The 20,620-nt window shown below is 39.8% G+C and overlaps 1 long non-coding RNA gene across 1 annotated transcript; it reads right to left on the bottom strand.

Moving 5' to 3' along the window:
- Positions 1 to 15,211: 15,211 nt before the first annotated feature.
- LOC115289003 lies at positions 15,212 to 17,842 on the bottom strand. Its single transcript, XR_003907327.1, has 3 exons — positions 17,771 to 17,842; positions 16,590 to 16,703; positions 15,212 to 15,299 (listed from the first exon to the last, which is right to left on the bottom strand). It is a non-coding gene; the product is annotated as an uncharacterized LOC115289003 (long non-coding RNA).
- Between the last annotated feature and the right edge of the window lie 2,778 nt (positions 17,843 to 20,620).

Raw genomic sequence — 20,620 nt, 5'->3', positions numbered from 1 at the left:
ATACACATGTTATGTGCATAGATGACAAAAGTAAAGTTTTGCACTTGCTTGAAATAACCATTATTTAAAAAAAAAAGAGCGTACACTCACACATACATATAGATGGGCTTGACAATTTATAAACAAGTATTTTCACATTGAGAGATTTGGAGCAGATGGACTTTATTTTTTCTTTCTCCTTTCAGAGCAGTATCTCTGCATTGTTTGTGTTGAGATTTAAGTCTTTAATTACTATCTATTAGGCAATACCTCAGATTGACATTACAATCTTAAAAGTCTCTAATAATAGTGTGGGAAGAAAATCACAGATGGAAGACATAACTTTCAAATTTTATTTCTTTCTATGAAATAGACAAAAGCAACCTTCGGGCTTCTTATCCCAGGGGTAAATGTATCACTCTGGACAATTGGGAAATTACCTTAGTTTTAATAAATGATGGGCCAAGTAAAATTTTTGAGTATGCTAATTAGAGCTTCTATGTCTGGAGTTGTACCCTAACTATCAAGAGAAAAAGCATTTACTGACAAGTTTATTTTAAATAAGCTCTCAGTTCCTGGATATTAGGAGAGAAAAGCAACAACAATATAATTTTCTTTTTCAAGCTGACCTCCTACTAAATTCTAGGTGCTGGGAAAAGCCTATGAAAACGAAGAATCAGAGTCTTTGTTCTCATAGGGCATATATTCTGATGTGTGTGGGAGGGAACATAAACAAAATCGTAAGTAAATAGTATGTTAGAGGGTAATAAATATTGAGGAGATGTAAAAATAAGTAAGAAAAGAAGATAAGGCATGCAATGAGGGAGCTGGGTTTTATTTTGGGTGGTCATGATAGACTGACAAGGTATAGTTGAGATACAAGATTAGACAAGGAACTAATTTAGATACTTACATTAATGTATAATCTAAATGTGTATTATATGTAAAAGTAATATGTAGCTTTATATATTATATGTTATATTAATAAAATAGTGTCATGATGAATTGGTTATCAACCAAAGAAAGGTTTAAAGAGCGGCTAGCAATAAAGTATAGACCGTAGGTGATGTGGAGTCAGGCCACCTGGAAGACAGGCCTTTACATCTCCTTAAGACCTTTCCATTTTGAATCCATACTCCATTATCTGTCTCTGGAGTAAACCTGTCCCTTTGGGGATCTGGCATGACAGCAGTGCCAAGTCAGATTGGGTGAAGATGCACCTGTGTTATCTTGACTCAGATACTATGTAACACATGGATAATCAGATCATCATGACCACTTTTCAGCACTTACTTGCAACTGAGAACTAACCATTGAACACCCTTGTGAAGCAGGTATTATTAGGCACAATTCAAAGCTGAATAACATGGAGTTCAGGGAAAGTAACCATCATGGAAATGTTCAGCCCACTACTGAGTAGAAAAGTGAATTCTCTGGCCCCCGTACCACAGCCCTTTCCATTCTTTGTAGAACCAAACCAAACCAAACCAACCAAACAAACAACAACAAAAAAGCAAAACCAAAACAACCTGTAGTGTCAATCAAGAATATCACATGCATGGGAAGGTTAACAACAACTTGGAGTAGAAGTTGAAAGTGCCACTGAATTTGAATTTAAATGCTACCATTTCTGCAAATTATGCACACAACTGTTACAGTGGTGCTCCTTGATCTAAAGTATGGAGACTAAATCAAACTTTGGATGAGAACTGCCAATTTATTGATGCTTCCTTCGTTCCTGGGGGTGGCTTCTGCTAACCCATATGGCACTTTTGTATGGGTAGAAAAATGGATCCTTTCCTCCAGATGGAGACAGCTCCGTGTTGGGACTAGGCAAGTAGACTACTAGTAAGATTTTTGTCCTCATGGAATGTCATTGTGTATGCACGACCAGTACCAGCAATTCTTGGCTGCCCTACTTTCTAAACTTAAACAGTGGCAACCCAGCAAGTGAAAGAAGTTAGAGAAGCTCCATCTTTATTTGAAGTGGTCATTTTCTTCATGCTCTTGTGTGACTGCCTCTTACATCACCTTTCTTGACTGACATTTTAAGAAGGTCATGACGGCAAGGGTAATCATTGGGAGTTTTAATAAGAATCAGTAAGAAGAAAGCGATTTATTTTGGTAACAGGATAATCTTGGATGAGCATGTCTAAAGCTGCTGAACACTTTCTGTCCACCTTCTTTTTGTTCATTTCCTTTACAATCTTTGGAACTGTGCTACTTCAAGCAACAACAACTTGGTGTAAAACAAATGTGGTTTTTGGCCAAAAAAAAAAAAAAAAAGTGGGTTCAAAGCCCAGTTCTGCCATTTATAAAATACATGATTTTGGCTAAATTCCTTCATCTTTCTATGTGAATTTGTCTTCTTATTTGGCTTAAAAGAACTGGGATAATAATAACTCTATTTTCAAGATTTTTTAGGAAAATTAAATACGTACCTGGATTGTTTTTCCACTCATTCTGCTAGCTGATAAATACAGGAAGAGATCTATGTTCCTTGATCCAAGGCCCTCTTGATGTCATTGAAGTTCTGTCTTTACAATGTCATCTCCAGTCACAATCCCCCCAACAAACATTGACATACTCCACTTTCGTACTGTACTTTATGCTTCCATAATATCACAATGATTTTAATTCCCACAAACACACAATAATATTTCATGCCTCTACACCTTCAATACTATAATTCTCTCTGCTTGGAAATAGCCACATCTCTCTCATGGTCTCTTTGGAAAATTCCTATTCATCCATAAATCCTGATTTAGCTCTTTTTGTTTTTGTTTTTAGTTTATTTTTATTTATTTTGATAAAGATAACTGAGAGCAAGCATGGGAGGGTCAGAGAGAGAGAGGGAGATAGAATCCCAAGCAGTCTCCAAACTGTTAGCGCAGAGCTTGATGTGGGGCTTGAACCCACAGACCATGAGATCATGACCTGAGCCAAGACCAAGAGCTGGACACTCAACTGACTGAATCACCGAGGTGCCCCCTGATTCAGCTTTTACAAAGTTAAGTTAAACAATACATGCTAAGTGTTCATTTCAGTGACTGGCACATTGGAAGAACTCAGTAAAGGTCAGCTTCCTCTTTCCTATGAAAACTTCTTCCATACAATTAAATATGCTTCCTATTCTGTGTAATTGTACCATGTGTAGTCTTTCATATATCCCACCTTATTGAAAACAGGCAATAAGGATGGCATAGTGAAGAAAGCATTGGATTGGGATCATTCTGTCACGCTGCTGATCCCAGCTCTGCCATGTTACTAACTCTGAACTTTAAACAAATCACTTAAGCTCCATGGCCTTTACATCAGGAATAACATTATTTACTTTTCTGGATGGTTGTAAGAATTGGAATTAGTAACTTCATGGTACATGGCCAATGAAAATCAGTTACTAACAGCATACTATACAAACCAGCTACTATTACTATTACTCTGTGGTGATATCCCTCTATATCACTCTGCATGGAGTCCAAAAAATTTAACCTAAAAAATACAAGTTATTATGCTGTTAGTTTTTGAGTATAGGTTTGTTTGAAGGCAGTAATGAAATCCAGTATTCAATCATGATATACACAAATTTGCTTTGTTGCAAAGTGCATTACTATGGGGTTATTTTCATCATTACTACTTGCATTTTCTTTCATGCCTACCTTATTTACTAGACTACTAATTCCTTTACTATAGACCATACACTCTTTCATATATTCTAGAATTCAGATTAAGGGTTGGACTACTTAGGTGTGAATCTCTGCTATCACCTAATTCTATGACCCTGGGGATACTACTTACACTCCCTAAAGCTTGGTTTCTTCCTACTAAAATGAGAAGGATGATGATACCTATGTTATAGAAGATTGTGAGGAGTAAGATGGTGAGGGCTAATGGATGTAACAGAGTCTGGCAGTTACTAAGTGCTCATTAAAAGTTTGCGATTATCATTAGCATCATCTTGTTCTTATCACTATAGTGATTATTCCTATTATTGACCCCAGCACCAATCAAAGAGCCTGTTTACATAGCAGGCATTGAGTAAATCTTAGTTTAAGATTTTGTTAAATCCTCTTAAAATTTGGAAGTTCTCACTGAGGATAGTCCCCATGCAGGCATCTCCAGATGGCTGAGTGTGAAAGGATCACTCTCTAATTGGCCTGAATTCCCCCAAGTCAGCCATTCTTTCAGCACCATACTGAGGGCCTGAGGCCCTCTCACCCAGCTACCTCTCCTTCCTCCACCTCCATCCACCAGAACTGGCCAGCCTCGGGGCAGTTGGCTTCTGTTGGTCTCTCCTACCAGCCACTGCCAAGGATGCTAGCCAGTCCTTTATTGGAGCCAGGTGGAGCTGGCAAAGCCAGCTGTTGTCCGCCTTGTGTTGCCTGGACTTGTGGATGTCAATCTTCCTCCTCCCTGGCTCAGGATAAATCTCTGGCATCTTTGCTCTTTTCTGCAAACCCCAGGCATAGGGTCCCAATTCTCGAGATTTTTCTTGTGGGAATGGCACCATTATGAAAGTGATAATCCTATCATTCGTTTACCACGTTCACTTGTTTGTTTTGCTGAGAGTAGATCAATGTAAATGAGACATGGCATGCTTTGCCCTCCAGAATTCAAAGAAAATAAATATGCATATTCAATAAAAAGAGGAGGGGAATGCCCAAAATATCTAAACAAGCAACTTCTGAATCTAGGTGCCTTACTCCGAATCCTACAACTCTGGGCATCTCTTCTAGGAAGTTTCCATTTGTAATTATGCTGAGCCACAAGCTGATTGATCTCTCTTTAGAGGGGAAGTGGAAAAACAGAACTTAAGTGTTTTCAGCATTCAGCTCTCCTAACTGCTACAGCCACGGCAGGCTTATCTGGTGGGAGCTAGCAGGAAGCCTATAACCGCTTCATCCTCACTCCCCAAACGCTGGCAACAATTAAATGAATTCTTAAGAAGAGAATCAAAAAAGCAGGAGGCAAAATGAATGGCTTATCCAAGTGCTGAGGAAGGAGAGGCTGTGTATTCAAGATGGAAAGAATATAAATACACACACACATGCATATTATGTTACATATCTATAAAAATGTGAAATGTTATTTATTTTGAGAATACCCAGTCATTTCCATCTGTAGTAAGAATCCATAATAACATTCTCTGTTTATATAACTCTTTTCACCTCAAGAGATCCCGAATGCATTTCAGACAGCTCTATATACAAACAGGCCAGGAGCTCCGCCATCTCTGGAACTGTGGCGGGAGCCCAGCAGGGGACGTGTGTGGGGCTGCATAGATCTTGGCGACCACTGATGGAAGAGGGGCGAGTTGGTCAAGGGCAGCAGAGCAACCCCTGCATTCCTAAGACAGTGTCACAGGGGCCTTCAAAGTCTGGGTGACACCTCAAGTTTTGATAGCTAATTAAGAAAAAAAGCTGAAGAGAACCCCATTTATTTTCTTTGGAAGGATGAAGGATGATGTGGGGCAGAGCAAGGTTAGTGAAGCAGTGACTCCAGGGAGTAGAAATAAATCTGAAGCACAGATCACAAAGTCTTCCCCTCCAGCTTATATATTCTTATTACACTGAATACACTTAAGTTAGGTGCACACATACAAGGGTAATATCTGTTGATTCATTTACACCCCCGTTTTCTGCTTCCCAGAAAGGGCTGACTGGATTAGCTAAAATCTTCTTTCTCTTTCCTTCACCAGTTCAGTCCACAACATAGCTGGTATGCTTCAAAATAAGTCTCATTGTTTTTTGTTTGTTTGTTTTTGTTTTGTTTTAATGAGAACTAAGAGCGCAGCAATAATTTACAGGAATTGCCACCTCAGAACCTGAAGCTTGACCCTAAATGTGGATTCCCTGAGCCACTAACGGCAACACACCAGAAACTTCTAAGTATCCAGAAAATAAACTAGAAAATGGCTAGTCCCTGTCAAAGAAAATACTACTGACCAAGTGCCCAGTTTTCAGTATTGCACTCAGGATCCTTAAATCATGTTTGTCTGATGAAAAAACTTATTTCTGGGGACAGAAGTGGGAAATGGGATGAAGTGACACATCCTCTGGTGAAGAAAGGAGAGAAGAGACTCTGGTCTGTGAGTGGCCTGCTGTCAGCTCTTGAAAACCTCCCTGTCCCATAGCACTCTTGGACCCTTTCTAGCGCCATGGGGTTATGGTCCTCCCACTGAGGCACAGCATGCCAGAAATGCCCAATGTCTGAGTGCAGCCCAGTACAATATAGTTCCTAAACACAATATTGTCCCTCTATCTAAGACATTAGCGTTCTTAATGCCTGTGACCTCCAAGACTTCCCACATAAACTCAGCAAGAAACCCAAGGAGGGACATAGGGATACTGAATTCCTTAGGGGCTTCAATTTGAAGCAAGGAGAGCAGTGAAGATTAACTGGTGCAGGAAACAAACTGGTGCAGGAAACAAACGTCACTTTTACTCTCTGGGGTTGTGTCCTGTGATGGGCCATGGAGGGAAAGTTGGCAGAGGTGGAAGGACAATTGAGGCTACTCAAAACATTTCTGGAAAACATATCCCTTCCTGAAAAATATGGCTCTACTTGCCACGCAGCCTGGAAGAACAGTAATAAAAACCATTGAGCACATTCAGAGCAGTCCACTGGAAAGGGATAGTCCCATATTGAACCTAATTCTCATATCATCTCAGTGATATGAGAATTATAAGATTTACAAACCAAGAAAGTGAGGCTGAGACTAGCCCAATGACTTAATCACCTCCAGAGCTGGAGCTAGAAACTTCTTATTGCAGAATTCCAAATTCTTTCTACTGTTACCTTGCCCAAAGTTAAAATCAGGCAGGACATTTGTGATGAACCAGTATTTCACTTTGATCTTTAGAACCTTCAGCCTTCATCTCTCCGTTAGTCTGAATAAGGGCTAGACATGAGAATCTATCAAGTTTATAGGGAAAAGCAAGAGGAATTTTATTTCTTCTTTGTAGTTCCCATTTAGTCACTCCTCGTCACTTTTTACACCCTCCAGAAGCACATTTAGGCAAAAACAAAAAGGAGTCACTAGCTTTGACAAGAAGACAAACAGATACATGTGTATTTATTTTAAAAATACAACAAATTATATACTATTTCAATTCTGATGAATTATTGGAAACGTTTAAAAATTCTTACAAAGAGCCCCCAAATGGAAAAGACAGTGTTCTCCTGGTAGGACCAAAACATCAAAGGCTATGCAGTTCAAGCCAGAAAAATGACCAGAGTCCTAGAACCAGAGACTGTGTCCTGAATTTTGGAAGATGTTGTTCAGCACCAACAAAGGGAGTATATACTTGTTTATGCAATAAACCTTGGAGCTCATTCCACCAAGTAACTCTAGGTTTACAGATAAAACCAAAACACTCCAAAGAATTTAAGGAAACTTTGGACACATTAAAGCATGGTGGGCACTCAGTGGAAGGTTTGAAGAATACCTTTACTTTCCCCTAGCTTTGGACAGTAACTATGCTCTCCAAGACATGTTTCTTGGTGTCCCTAAAAAACTCATGTCTATACAACAGATAAGATAGCAAACAGGCCCAATGTGACACTATTTTAAATAAGGAATGGGTCACATTGTCCTTTCCCTGGTCTCGAGGCAGATTTCACTCTCTGTTCCGGAGTGTTCTGTAGCTGTTGGTAGAGCTGACCATAGGGATAATCATCTTAAGAGAGATTTTCTTACAAATGAGTGGAAAGGTACTTTGTCACATATTTAGAAGACATGTAAGCATGTGTTAAATGGAATTTTGTCCTACCAAACAAAAAAATAAAACAAAGGAATGATCTTTAAGTGCCAGAACTGCCAATGGGAAGCAGGGATCCATCAGTCAAGAAATTTAAGGGTTTGAAGGAAGGGAAATTCTGCTGCATCCAGAAGGAGAACAAGAAATATCAGTGTACAATTCTAAACACTACCAGCAGGTATTTGCTTACTTGATACCAGATGGCTGTGCCAATATTATCAGGCACAAAGTACAGGGGGCAGGTACCAGCTTAAGATGAGGAAGAGCTTCCATGTAGTAGAATGAACTTTTTCATTGGTTATGTTTTGAAAGAAACATAAAGACTAAAACACAAAAAATTAAAAAAAAAAAAAAGCTACAGAAATCCAAAATGACTCTAGGAGCCAGGTAAGTAGCATAACGTGTGACTCATCCAGGAAAAAAATATACATTAAACATATGGAAATAATCTATGGTTCCATAAAGACATTTGCTCCCTCCCATGTGTCTTCAGAAATAGAACATTTCCCATTGACTTTTAAAAGGGACATAAGAATTAAGGGGCACTCATTCAATTCAACACAAAACAAAACTATGTGAGAAAAATGATGGATGGGTAGCTGACATTCAGCCTCAGCCCAGGAGCCAATAGAGAGTAGAGGGGACAAAGGAAAGTTGAAGACTGTGCACCCTGTGAAAAAGAATGTACAATGCTAGCTGATTGTTGCCATTTGGGGAGACTGGCCCAATGTGGACAGCTTTTCCATTTTTAGTTTTTAAGAAGGGCCAGAAATCTTGATGTGGACATGCAATCTCCCATTTTTAAATGTTTGTGCAATTATTTCCAAAAGATACTCTGTGGGCCAAACAAAACATGATGTAGGCTGGATTTGGCAAGAGCCCACCAGTTCATGGCTTCTGCTGGAAAAAATGATTCTGTTAGAAGTATGGGTGTGGAGGGAAATGGGGAATTGTATGGTCTCTAAGATCCTGTTGGGAGTCCAATAAATAGCACCCCTCTTTCTGAATTCTGAACCGACTCAAAAATGAGACAACAGAGTGAGCTATGGGGGAGAGGGGGTGCAAATTATAACTTTCCTAATGAAGAAAACAAAGTTGGGGAACATGGGTAAGAAAGCTTCCTGGACTTGGAGATGTTGGACTGGGTCAGGCCTCTCTTCCTTCTCCTTATTCCCCACACCCACCTGTAGGATATGTGTTCCCTGCAGGCAGCTAGTTCCCTAAAGGACATCAAGCAGAATGGGGGAAGAGCTACTCAGGCTTCGTATCTCCCTCCAGACGCCCCCATCAGATAATTCACTCCTCCTCTCACAGTGGTGATGGGGAGAAGGGGCTTGAATGAAGGGGCTGACAGAACCCAGGAGAATTTCAGATACATAGTAACAGTGGAGAAGATAGGATTCCCTCAATAATTTCCAGCCAAGGCCACCTTTAGCACACAGTGCATCTTTGTGCGTGTTACAAAAAGGTACTCCACCCTGGCAGATGAGTTACAAAAAGGCCCTTTCCTCCTGGCTGATGCAGCCCCAACCTGGGGCACACACAGCTTGGCAAGCAGGAGCCGGGCTAGATTCCAGCCCACACTTGCCTACTTGGCCTTGAGCCTAAGTACAAAAACCCACAACTGCCCATAGTAGCCCTGCTGCAAACTCTAATAATCCTATCAATTTGATTCCAGACTCTTCGGTTTCCAAAGTAACCACATTGTGAGTAGCACCCACTCTCTGTCCACCTCAAACAGTTGGAATTAGTATTGGGCCAGGCTGTGTCAAGCTTGTGAATGGGGTGAAGCCGAGGAAAGGTTGGCTGCTTGGCATAGCCTGTGCCTTATTATTATTATTATTATTCTCTCAATTTCCCAATCACTAAGTTGGTACAAATTCCCAAAGAATGAACAGCCATTTTTTTTCAGCATGTCAGAATTCAGTGAGGCTATAATCATTTCTTCACAATGTTTTTTAGTAAAGAATACATTAAGGGAGACATTGTTTTAAAAGTTTCCATGTACAACTGTGGCTTGTCCCAAATTCTTCGTATTCAAATGTCAGACTATAATTGTTGGTTAGCAGCAAGGTTACCAGATGGGTTATAAAATGCATCTCAAATGAATATCAAAAGGACTTAAGGAAAATACAATTAACAGCTGGTGTAGTTGAGGCAGGCTACAGTTTCACTGTAAAGAAAATGAATACCATCCTTGTTAGAGCTGAGCACATTTCTGCATCCATGATCTAACATCCTCTCTCCCAGAGTTCAACCCATAGGAAACACACACACACACACACACACACACACACAGACACCAAAACATAGGACTCCAACTAAACAGACAGATAAAAACAAAACAGAAACGAATAGAAATTTCTATTTATCATAGGTGAGAGACATGTTCATGAAGCAGAAAGTAAAATGAAAAACAAAGAATATTTAGCTGAAGCTGGTCTCTAACATTTCATAACCAGGGAAATGCAATCGGCACTGTCTCTAGGGAGATCCACACAGGATGTTAGACTTCTACATTCTTTCATATTTCTACTCTATCCTGGTGCTTCAGGAAACAAAAATGAAATGTTTGATACCACTTAGCTGGAAGTGAGTTCCTTCCTCTACCACAATGCCAACAAACAGAATTCCATATATTTGCCAACCTATTTCCAGGTCACTTAAAACACTGGTGTGTTTTAAGAAAAGAAAGCAGACACGGCAGAAAGATGGATAATCTACAAAGTCCACTCTTTGAAAATGCCACTTAATCAAGACTCATGCATTCATTCATTCAGTGAAGACTTATCAAGGATCTCTAAGCAGGCATGTCATGATTCCTTCTGTAGCACACTCTCCTTCCCCTTGTGAGCATGAACTATACAGCCAAAGTTGTTTTTATGTACAGTTTAAAATCCACACATTTTTTCTCAGTGAGATGAGCAAGTGATACATTTACCCTTTGATAAGTGTTTGAGGAAAAAACAAGCAAACAAACCTACCCCACATGTAATTTTCTGTGTGTAAAAAGAAGGGGGAACATATTTTTTATTACGGAGAACATGTATTTGTTATTATCACATTCACCTTAATGTACAGAGGGATGTCCTAAATATAGAGAGGAGTTTGGGAGGGGTGGGGAAGCAAGAGAAACACCCGGCTGTCGGCAACCTTGGTGACTAATCTTGGGCCAGAAAGCTGTGGCTGAGCCCTCTGCTGCGGTGCACGTGCTTTCTTCATTTATCTTTCAAACTCTCTCCACTTGGAGACTTGTAAGGTGAAAAGCAGGTCTGCAGATAAATACCCCTAACGTAAGATGCCCATGATGATGAGCTTCCCTTCTCTTCTTCTCTCTTCCCTCAGAAAGATAACAAACAGAGGAGGAAAGCGTGGCACATGGGGAAGTGGAGTTAAAATGTACTGCACGTTACTAATCCTAACATAACATTGGCAGCTTGCACCATCCCCCTGCCAAACCCAAATTAACACACTGCCTTACTGGAAGGCAAAGGCTGCAGCTATATTTATAGCTCAATTAACAAGTTTCATAACTAAACCTCCAGAAGTCCTAGGCAAACCTGACAAATGCTATGCATCTTAACACCATGGTGACCCTGCCAGAATGCCACCATCTTCTAACGGGGAACAACTCCTGCTATCACCTTGCGAGAACAATGATGATTGGCACTGGCCCATCTGATAAAGGGAAGCTGGCTGGGCAACTCGGCTCTTGTCAGGGGTACGTCTCATAACAACTCCCAACCAACACACATACGGTGGATTTAGGCGGGCGGCTAATTCTTCTTCCTTTTGCAGATGGATGGAAATGCCTGCTCCTCGAGAGCCAATGGCCACAGAGAGTGACTGCCATCTTATGACTCAGGGGCCTTGGTCCTTCCGGGAACAGTGTCACAGAAGCATAGGGTACATCACTTGGCAAGTATTGTAACTTCAAAAGAAGCTGAAAACATCTTCGTGATATCTTTGAAGCCGGTTAATTTTGCTCGGGGGAGAAAGATTCTTCAGAGGATTATTAGTGCCCAGGTAGCATTGTTAGGATGACTAGGGAGGATGCAATAGTATTTTTTTTATAATATAGTTTATTGCAAGTTGGTTTCTATATAACACCCAGTGCAATAGTATTTTTCATACAGCACTTGACATGGGGCAAACTGCCTTCAGCATCCAGGTGGGCTTTCCCTTTATTCTGGAGCTACATACATGTTTACATGGCACAGAGCTTTCTGATGATTTGCCTGCACATCTGGCTTCTCTGTGAGACTGTGAGCTCTTTGATCCCAGGAAGGGAGGAGTATCCTGTTATATTATGTCCTCCTCAGCTCTTAGTTCAGAGTAAGTAATAGTAAGGTCCAGCATTTCTGAGTGAATGAATGAATGAATAATTTAATAGATAAACAGTCCTATTCTCCCACATACTATCAGAACTTTTATGATTCGGCAAACCTCTTGCTTTAGTTTTCTGGCTGGAGTTAAACACATTTCATGCACCATTCTTATATCTTCCTATCAACTATAATCCATCTCCAGCTACCTCTACCACAGGTCCTTTCCCCATTAGACACTGGCCATTTAGATCACAGAAATTTGGAAGGAAATCTAACATTTGTGGTCAGAGCCTTCAATCTATCTTCACTGTTTGAAACCCTGGGCTGCTAACACAGGGCAGGGGTAGACGGTCAACTACCTCTGGGTTGAGGTACTTCTGTGTTGTGTTAACACTGTGTTAATATATCCCAGGTGTACAATTTTGCTTAAGTTACCAATTCCTGAACTTCAGTTTCCTTGTCTGTAAAATGAAAGAAAGGGTTAATTTAGACCTACCTTTAAGTGACTTTTCAACTTTAAAATATTTTGAAGTTTATTTTTCTGCCATTTCATCACACCCACACATACTGATGGCAAACACTTCTTTGTTCATCTGCCCCCTAAAAAAGATGCTTGCAGAAGTTGTTTTAAAAACATTCAAACTTCTCAATGAGAAGCCTATGCTTTTTTCCTCTCTCTCAATGAGAATGTCCATGATTTTTTTGCTCCTTGGCACTCTCATTGTTGGGATTTTGAGCTCCAAGTACAAGGGTATTCTTTCCAAGGAATACAAGTGGACTATTTTCTCGAGACAATCTATAGTTGCTGAAAAAAAAAACCCTCATTAAGCTAGAAGCATAGGATAAGAGGATAAGATAAAGTGAGGTACTGTTATCAAGGTAGACTGGAGTAAAACTAACTAAGGGTATTCTGTCAGCATTCAAGGATCTATTGCCTCTCCCTGCTTTTTCAAGGAACAAGGTCTGGAGCAACAAGGATCACAAAGGGGTAGTCTGCTGGCTAATGCTGGCCGCCCAATACGTTCAGTGGCCAGGCCATGCATACCTGCTGTTATTGATGTTTTAATGTTAGTTTCAGTGCCTTTGGGTGGGTCATGGACTACTCAGTTTATCAATGGCCCTTACCGCTCCTTATACGTTATACCTCTGTCTTATCCCTTTCATTCATTCATGATCCTCACTGTATCTATCTTCTCCTACTAAAATAGAATGTTATTGGAATGCCTGAGTGGCTCAGTTGGTTGATCATGAGACTCTTGATTTTGACTCAGGTCATGATCTCCAGGGTCATGGGATTGAGCCCCATGCTCTGCACTGAGTGTGGAGTCTGCTTACAATTCTCTCTCTCTCTCTCTCTCTGCCCCTCTACCCTGCTTGCACATGCTCTCTCGCTCCCCCTCCAAAATTAAAAAATAACAAGATAAAACAAAATGTTATCTCTCACAACTGTACGACATTCTTCTGTTTGTTTACTATGTACAGCATCTAGAAAAATGCTTGAATCATAATATATGTTTTGCACATATCTGTTGAATGACTGACTGAATGAATGAATGAAACCCCTCTGCCAGTTGTTCCCTCTCAGAGTGCCCATCACACTCTGTGTACTCTATCACAATAGCCTTATGCAACAAACATTTATTAAGTACTAGACACTGCCAGGTACTCAAAATATTGAGGTGAACTCGGCAGAGTTCCTTGTCTCAAAAGCTCACATTGAAGAGAAGGGAATAGGCACATAGACAAATATAACAACATGATGTTCCATGAAAAGACTGATAGAAGGCAGCAAACATTTATAATGTGCCTCAGCAGTAGTAGAAATTCAGTACCTGTAAAAGGGAGAGAAGGCACTGTACACCGAGAGAAGAGACCGTGCAAAGTCACGGGGCAGTGGAGGTACACATGCTCAGGGCCAGACCACCCCAGTGAAGGTGGAGAGAGAGTACAGAGGAGGAGTGGCTGGAGGAGGCCCTGGGAAGAAGCTCTGCTGCAGGACTGGGGAAACCTTTACAGCAGAGCCAAGGAGTTCAGATGCTACTCTGCAGAAGAGACACTATTCAAGTGTTTCAAAGAGGGAGTGCCAGGGAGACCATGACGTTTTAGAATGTTCCTCTAACTTGCACTGTAGGGTATAGGTTGACATGAGAATGAGCTCAGAGGTTTTTCCAGCTGTCTAGAGGAGAGGAGATAGAAGCCTAAGTTGAGGCAGGACAAGCTATTTCTATTGGGAGAAACATGTCATAAGAATTTTGGAGACAGAATGATAAAACTAACAAGTGAGAGGGACAGAAAGGTGAGAGACAAATGAAGTTTGAGGTTTCTGGTTTGGGTCAACTGGATACATGATGCTGTGAAGGAGAGAGGGCAAAATAAGTAACTAGCGGAGGCTACAGCCACTGAGGTGTCAGCACCATGGTCCACAGTGACCTTGCTCTTGGCAGTTTCAGAAAAATGAAGGGAATCAAAGTGCGTGCTGTGGATCAAAGAATGAATATGATATGAAAAATCAAAGACTTGTAGAAGAAGGTGTCATTTATTTATTTTTTTCAAAAAACTTGGAGAAGCGGTTCAGAGGGATGAATAGGCAGAGCACAGGAGAATTTTAGGGCAATGAAACTATTCTGTGTCTATTATAATGGGAGATATATGTCATTCTACATTTGCCAAACACAGAATGTACAGCACAAAGAGTGAGCCCAAAAGCAAACTATGGACTTGGGGTGATAATAATGTGTTGATATAGATTCATTGATTGTACCAAAACTATGGTTGGGGATACGGACAGTGGGAGAAGCTGTGTATGTGTGAGGATAGGGATATGTGGGAGCTTTGTATTTTCTGCTTCCATTGTCTTGTGAACTTAAAACAGCTCTAAAGAATAAAGTTTAGGGGCGCCTAGGTAGCTCAGTTGGTTAAGCATCCTACTTTGGCTCAGGTCATGATCTCATGGTTCATGAGTTTGAGCCTTGCATCAGGATCTCTGCTGACATTGCAAAGCCTGGAGACTGCTTCAGATTCTGTGTCTCCCTCTCTCTCTGCCCCTCCCATGTTCACGCTCTGTCTCTCTTTCAATAAACAAACAAATGAACACTGAAAAACTAAAAAACAAGAATAAAGTTTATTAATAAAAAAACTTGGTGAAGCTTATAAAGAGAAGTAAGGGGGCATCTTGAGAGGAAAGCAGTCAGGAAAGATAGTGGTTTTCTTTTTTCTCTCTCTCTTCCTCTCTCTGTCATAGAATGGGAGAGACTTATCTAAGTATTGTGGCATATAAGTATTTACAGGCTGTGAAATGGCCAGTGAGGAGAATTTTTGAGAGAGAAAATATAGCTGATGCAAATAAAAGTTCTTGGGAAGAACTTATAATGGTGCCAGGTACATAGTAACTGCTCAATAAAATATCAGATCATTATCACTACCATAATATCCATTACTTTCTTCTTTATCTTATAGTAATTTAGGTTACTGCTCCAGCTCCATAATGAGACCAATGGCTCACACAGAAAAAGGTTATGACTGCTTAGAGTCTGTGTTCCTTGTAAGCAATCATAATTCCTCAAACAGAATCTTCTTTTGCTGATTGATTCAAAGTACTTACTGATACATAGTAGAATTGGAATCTTCTCAGGTGGTTATTTTGGCTTCCCCCTTTGAGCATACTTTATTCACTTTTATCCTTACCTTCAAAGTATACCATACTGTATGTATTAAACAAGTGCCCCTGGCCCTCTCAGATTACAAAGCTAAACTCGTCTATGTAAGTTCTAAGATCTTCAACCATACGCACCATAATTACAAGACTTAGAAGAAGGAGACTGAGGGCTCTGGCTAGGGCAGGATTGGAGACTCCAAAATGACATCCAGAATTGGATTACTTCTATTTTTTGGCTATGTTGGTCTCAATGTTGGCTTCATCCAAAGGCTGGCTTCCCTCAATATCACAAGATGGCACAGTAGTTTCAGGTGTCACATATAGATAGAATGACATCCAAAGAACAAGAGACCATTTCTCCCTGTCACCTTTGTTGTAAAAGGGAGCCTTTCTTAAAGATCTCCAACAGATTTGTCTCACATCTTATTGGCCAGAATTGTATCACAGGAACTTCAAGCTATCTTTAGGTAGCTCTAAATATATAGGCACTATGATTGCCTTAGACTAATCAGGAGCCACCCTCTTGGGAAGAAAAGCAACCTTTTGAGAAGTACACAGTCTTACAGAAGAAAGGCAACCCTGGAATACACAGGATTCTGTTTAGAAGGATAAGTCATGGGGTGGGGAGATGGATGTTGGATAGGCAGTTAACAGTGTTTATTAGAGTTGAATCAAAACAAATACAACATAAGAAAAAAAATGATATAAAATGGTACCTCTCCTAACTTGTGGACATAAAATTTGCTTCTGAAAGTTACTCTATGAGCACATAGATGGCATAGTAGTGAAATGATAAGCAGGTAAATAAGTAAAAAGTTTCAACCAGGTGATACAAGAAGGGCATTATCAAAGTGCTTGGAGACTCACCACACACATTGCATTGCTGTCTCAGTATAGTTCCCAGGATGCAGAGTTTAGAGATCCCTCTTTCACTCTACCAACATTTCAGGGTCTGTTATGTGTCAGATCTAATATCAAAATCTAAAAATAAATATTAATAAAATCAGTGTTTCTTCACCACAATACAAGTTCCTACCCTAAAATGTATTATCTATAACAGAAGACTAACAACTCAATCAATAACTGTAAAATGTGCTTTAGGTCCATGATGAGTATACTAAGCACTTTTTACTTTGGGGTCAGAGGATTTCATAAAGGCATGTGATGCTTGAACTGGATCTTGAATGGTAATTAGTTGTTTCTGAGCTGAAAAAGGGATTGGGAAGGGCATTTTTAAAAGAGAAAATATTATACCCAAAGGTGTCCAACTGTGAATTAGTATTCTGCCCCCATGAAGCTCCAAGCAGATATCCAAATGGCCAGAGAATAGAGTTCAAGAGGAGATGAGGATGGAAGTGAGCCTGGAGATTTGGGCAGGAACCAGATGATGGAGAGTCTTTTTTATCTCATGTTCACAAATTGGGATTTGTGCAATAAGTATCAATGAAAGCTTAACAAAGTGAAGAGACATCTTAAAATATCTCTGGCAGCTGAGTCATGGGGAGAATGGGGTGAGAGCAAGTGTAGAGGCAGGGTGTTCAGTTTAGCAATTGTTTTAATGGTTCAGGAACATCATGACATCACTTGACCCAAGGTAATAACAAGGAGTCTGAAGATGAGGCAGAGATGGAATATTTGATGGAACTCAGTGAAAATCTGAATGTAGGAAAAGAACTGGGAAAGTCCAGAATGATCGGGTAAATACGGATAATGAGGATAGAGGAGACAAGAGAAAAAATTAGGGTGATCAACTCATCTGGGTGTGCCAGGGCTTTTCCAGACTTAGTGCTAAGAGATCTACATCCTGGGAAGCCCCTCAGCCCACCAGGCATACTAGGGGAATTGGTTATCACATAAGGAAAAGTACATTTGCAGGAAGTGTGATAAGTTCAATTTGGTAGGTAATGAATTCCAAACGTATTGGGCAATAGAACATTCAACTGGCATCTACTTAACCCAAAAATAGCTGGTCGGCTCAGTGAAAAGTCAACCAGCTAGTATTCATTAGCTATGCATTCCCCCCAAAAGATGGTTTTTAAACAACTCACATTTCCACTCCATCCTGTAAATACAATCCAGCTTTCACACAGTTAAGGCAGGAGGTCCTCACACAAGCGGTTCGATAGTCTTTCTCCACCAGAGCTGCTGGACGACAGATATGATGCAAAGGATGAAAGATGGGCACCTTTTGAGCCCTTTGTGCAAATCACTTTAAAAAATTATTCTTAAAAGGAGTATATCCTATGGTAACCTATAGTCATTTCTACCCAGGGGACTACCCAAATGTTTTGCTGCCTACAAATTTATTATTCATCAGAAAATGGAGCCTTTTCATTCCTTATTTATGAATCTTTGTATCACAGACATACCTGTCCTGTACATGTATAAGCACTCAACAATTTGTTGCAAAAATGAATTATTTTAAGTCCATAAAAGCACATATTAAGCTTATTACACATTCGATCCAAACAGCTATAATCTTTAAATTCCTTTATCTTTTTTTCCACAAATAAGAATTTGAAAACCAGGAAGTTTTAGGTTGGTACCATAGATCTGAGGCTATTCTAACCATTTAGTTTCACTTAGTAAAAGCCTAGAAACATCATGGCAAGAAGGTAGTTCCATTTGATACATTTATTTGTGCTTGAGACCAATATTGTTCTACCAATAGCATACTCTATAAACTGACCCAGTGCTCTCAGAGTCCCCAAATGCCTTATTTAAAACAATGGAGCAGACATTGAGGATGGTGTTCAACTCTTAAGTTAGCAATTCCCACTACTGATTTAAACCAGACCTTCAGTGTTATTTTAACATAGGTTTTGGATTTAATTATCCTAAATGTCTAAAAGAATGCATACAATTCCCAAACTGTTTATCTCTTTTATGGTAAAATCTCTTCCCCTATCCCTAGAAATCTGTTTTAATTATTTAATCAGTTTGGCTGAAACTCACAAAGCATTAAATTGTTAGTTGTTACTTAACATTCCTTATAAATTGCATTTATTAATTTCTGGATAGAGACTTGTCCATTGCTACAGTAATTTAAATTAGTACCACATGGTTACAGACCGCTGCTGAATGATGATTAAATCTTTGGGGCAAATTCAGTCTTTTAAGATTTAAATGGCACAAGAGATAAGCTAACCAAATTTGGGTCCAAGAAGTTACAATTTATCAAAAATGTAATAAACCATGGCCAGAATATTCATCGTAAGCAGCACATAATGTGGTCCATGAAATGACATTTTAGCATCTCTCTCACTGTGGTCACAGGGAAGCGCTGACAGTGCAGACACAGCAATGCTCCATTGATATTTAACAGTTCCCATCTACAAGGTACTTTGCAATATTGTGGCTTTTTATACACTCAAGTCCCCCTGATACTCTATCAGTCATTTTGCTATTCAACATAGTGACATATTCCTTTCTCGGTGCTTTAATTTCACAGGCACAAACAATCAACATTGCACACAACCCTCTGGGATCTCAGCGACAGAAGGAGAAACTGTAGGACCTGGTGGCATTTCAGGATGATGAATCGCTAGGGGGAAGAGTTCCAGTAGGGACTGTTGACTTTAACCTACTTAGTTAGGTTCAGGTGATGAGGGACAGGCTCAGGAAAAGTAAAGAGACCTCTCCCAGCTCACAAAGGTGAAGAGAGGCTCTAAAATTCAGTTTCCTTCTTCATAATCCAGAAATGTTTCTTCAACACCTACTACAACCAAAGGGTCCATTTGACAGGTAAGAACTTGGATCTTAACATTTACTCAGAACACTGAAAGGACCTAATCATTTCTTCCCAAGGAACCAAAGAGAGAAATCAAGTGATTAAAAAATGAACCTTTCTACTGCTTCTGAATACTTAAAAAATAATAATAATTAAAAAAGAGGGTAACAGACAAGGCATAGGGGAGACCATAAGTGTCTCCTACTGTAAAGACTGACTGAAACACTCAGGTGAAATAACAAAATCAACTCATAAAATAATAGATTCATCTTCCTGCTGCTAAAGATAAATATTAAATAATCCTAGGTGCTGCTGGCTGAAAATTAATTTCTGTAAGGCAAATAGTATAGTATGTATATGTGTTTCAATTTCTGTTTGGCAAGGTGCCTATTTTGAGCATCCTGCACAGACCTTTGAAGTACTTGGGCTTCTCTGATAACGCAGATGCTTAAACAAGAATTGCTTCCTCAGGGCTCCCAAGCACTGTAAAGAAGTCTGTTTTGGATTGTCAGGCCCCCAACTAATTCCAGGTATTCAGTCTAAAAACACAACATTTTTAATGCATTAATGATACATCGCAACCTTTCTGAATTGAATTGTGTCAGAGACGGGAGTGACATTAACTTATTAGAGGAGTCACAAAGTGCTGAACCACTGCAATTTGTATTCCCCAAATTACAGTCAGGTGCAGTCGCCTGCATGGGGCAGGTTGAAACAGGATACACAGTGAGAAAAAAGTGCTTCAGATAGAGCCCTCTAATGATTAATTTACAATAGAAAAAAGGATAGAGGGCAAACAGTACATTGTATTCTAAATCATGAAACTATTATAGATGTCCCACCTGTCTAGTCTTAGACCATCTGGGAGCTAAGTCGTTTTATCCCCCAGCCCATTGTTCTGACTGTGCTTCTTTAATACTGGTGTTTGACAAATCACATAAAATGTCCTCAGGAAGCCAAACACACTCAAGCCCATTTCTGTAGAAACTTCAGAAATGTGAAAATGAAAACAATCACCCAAACAATAATATAAATCCACAATCTGAACTTTTTCTGAAGTTCCCTAAAAGCCATAACTATTTTTTTTGTCTTTTTTAAAATCAGAAACACTTATCCTTGGAAGAATCTTCCACTAGCATGAGTTAATAGAAGTTAAAGCATGTGGTAT

This window comes from Suricata suricatta, chromosome 4 (assembly GCF_006229205.1).
Source record: "Suricata suricatta isolate VVHF042 chromosome 4, meerkat_22Aug2017_6uvM2_HiC, whole genome shotgun sequence".
Classification (NCBI taxonomy): domain Eukaryota; kingdom Metazoa; phylum Chordata; class Mammalia; order Carnivora; family Herpestidae; genus Suricata; species Suricata suricatta.
Note: the sequence above shows the minus strand (reverse complement) of the source record. Positions and strands in the feature narration are given on the sequence as shown.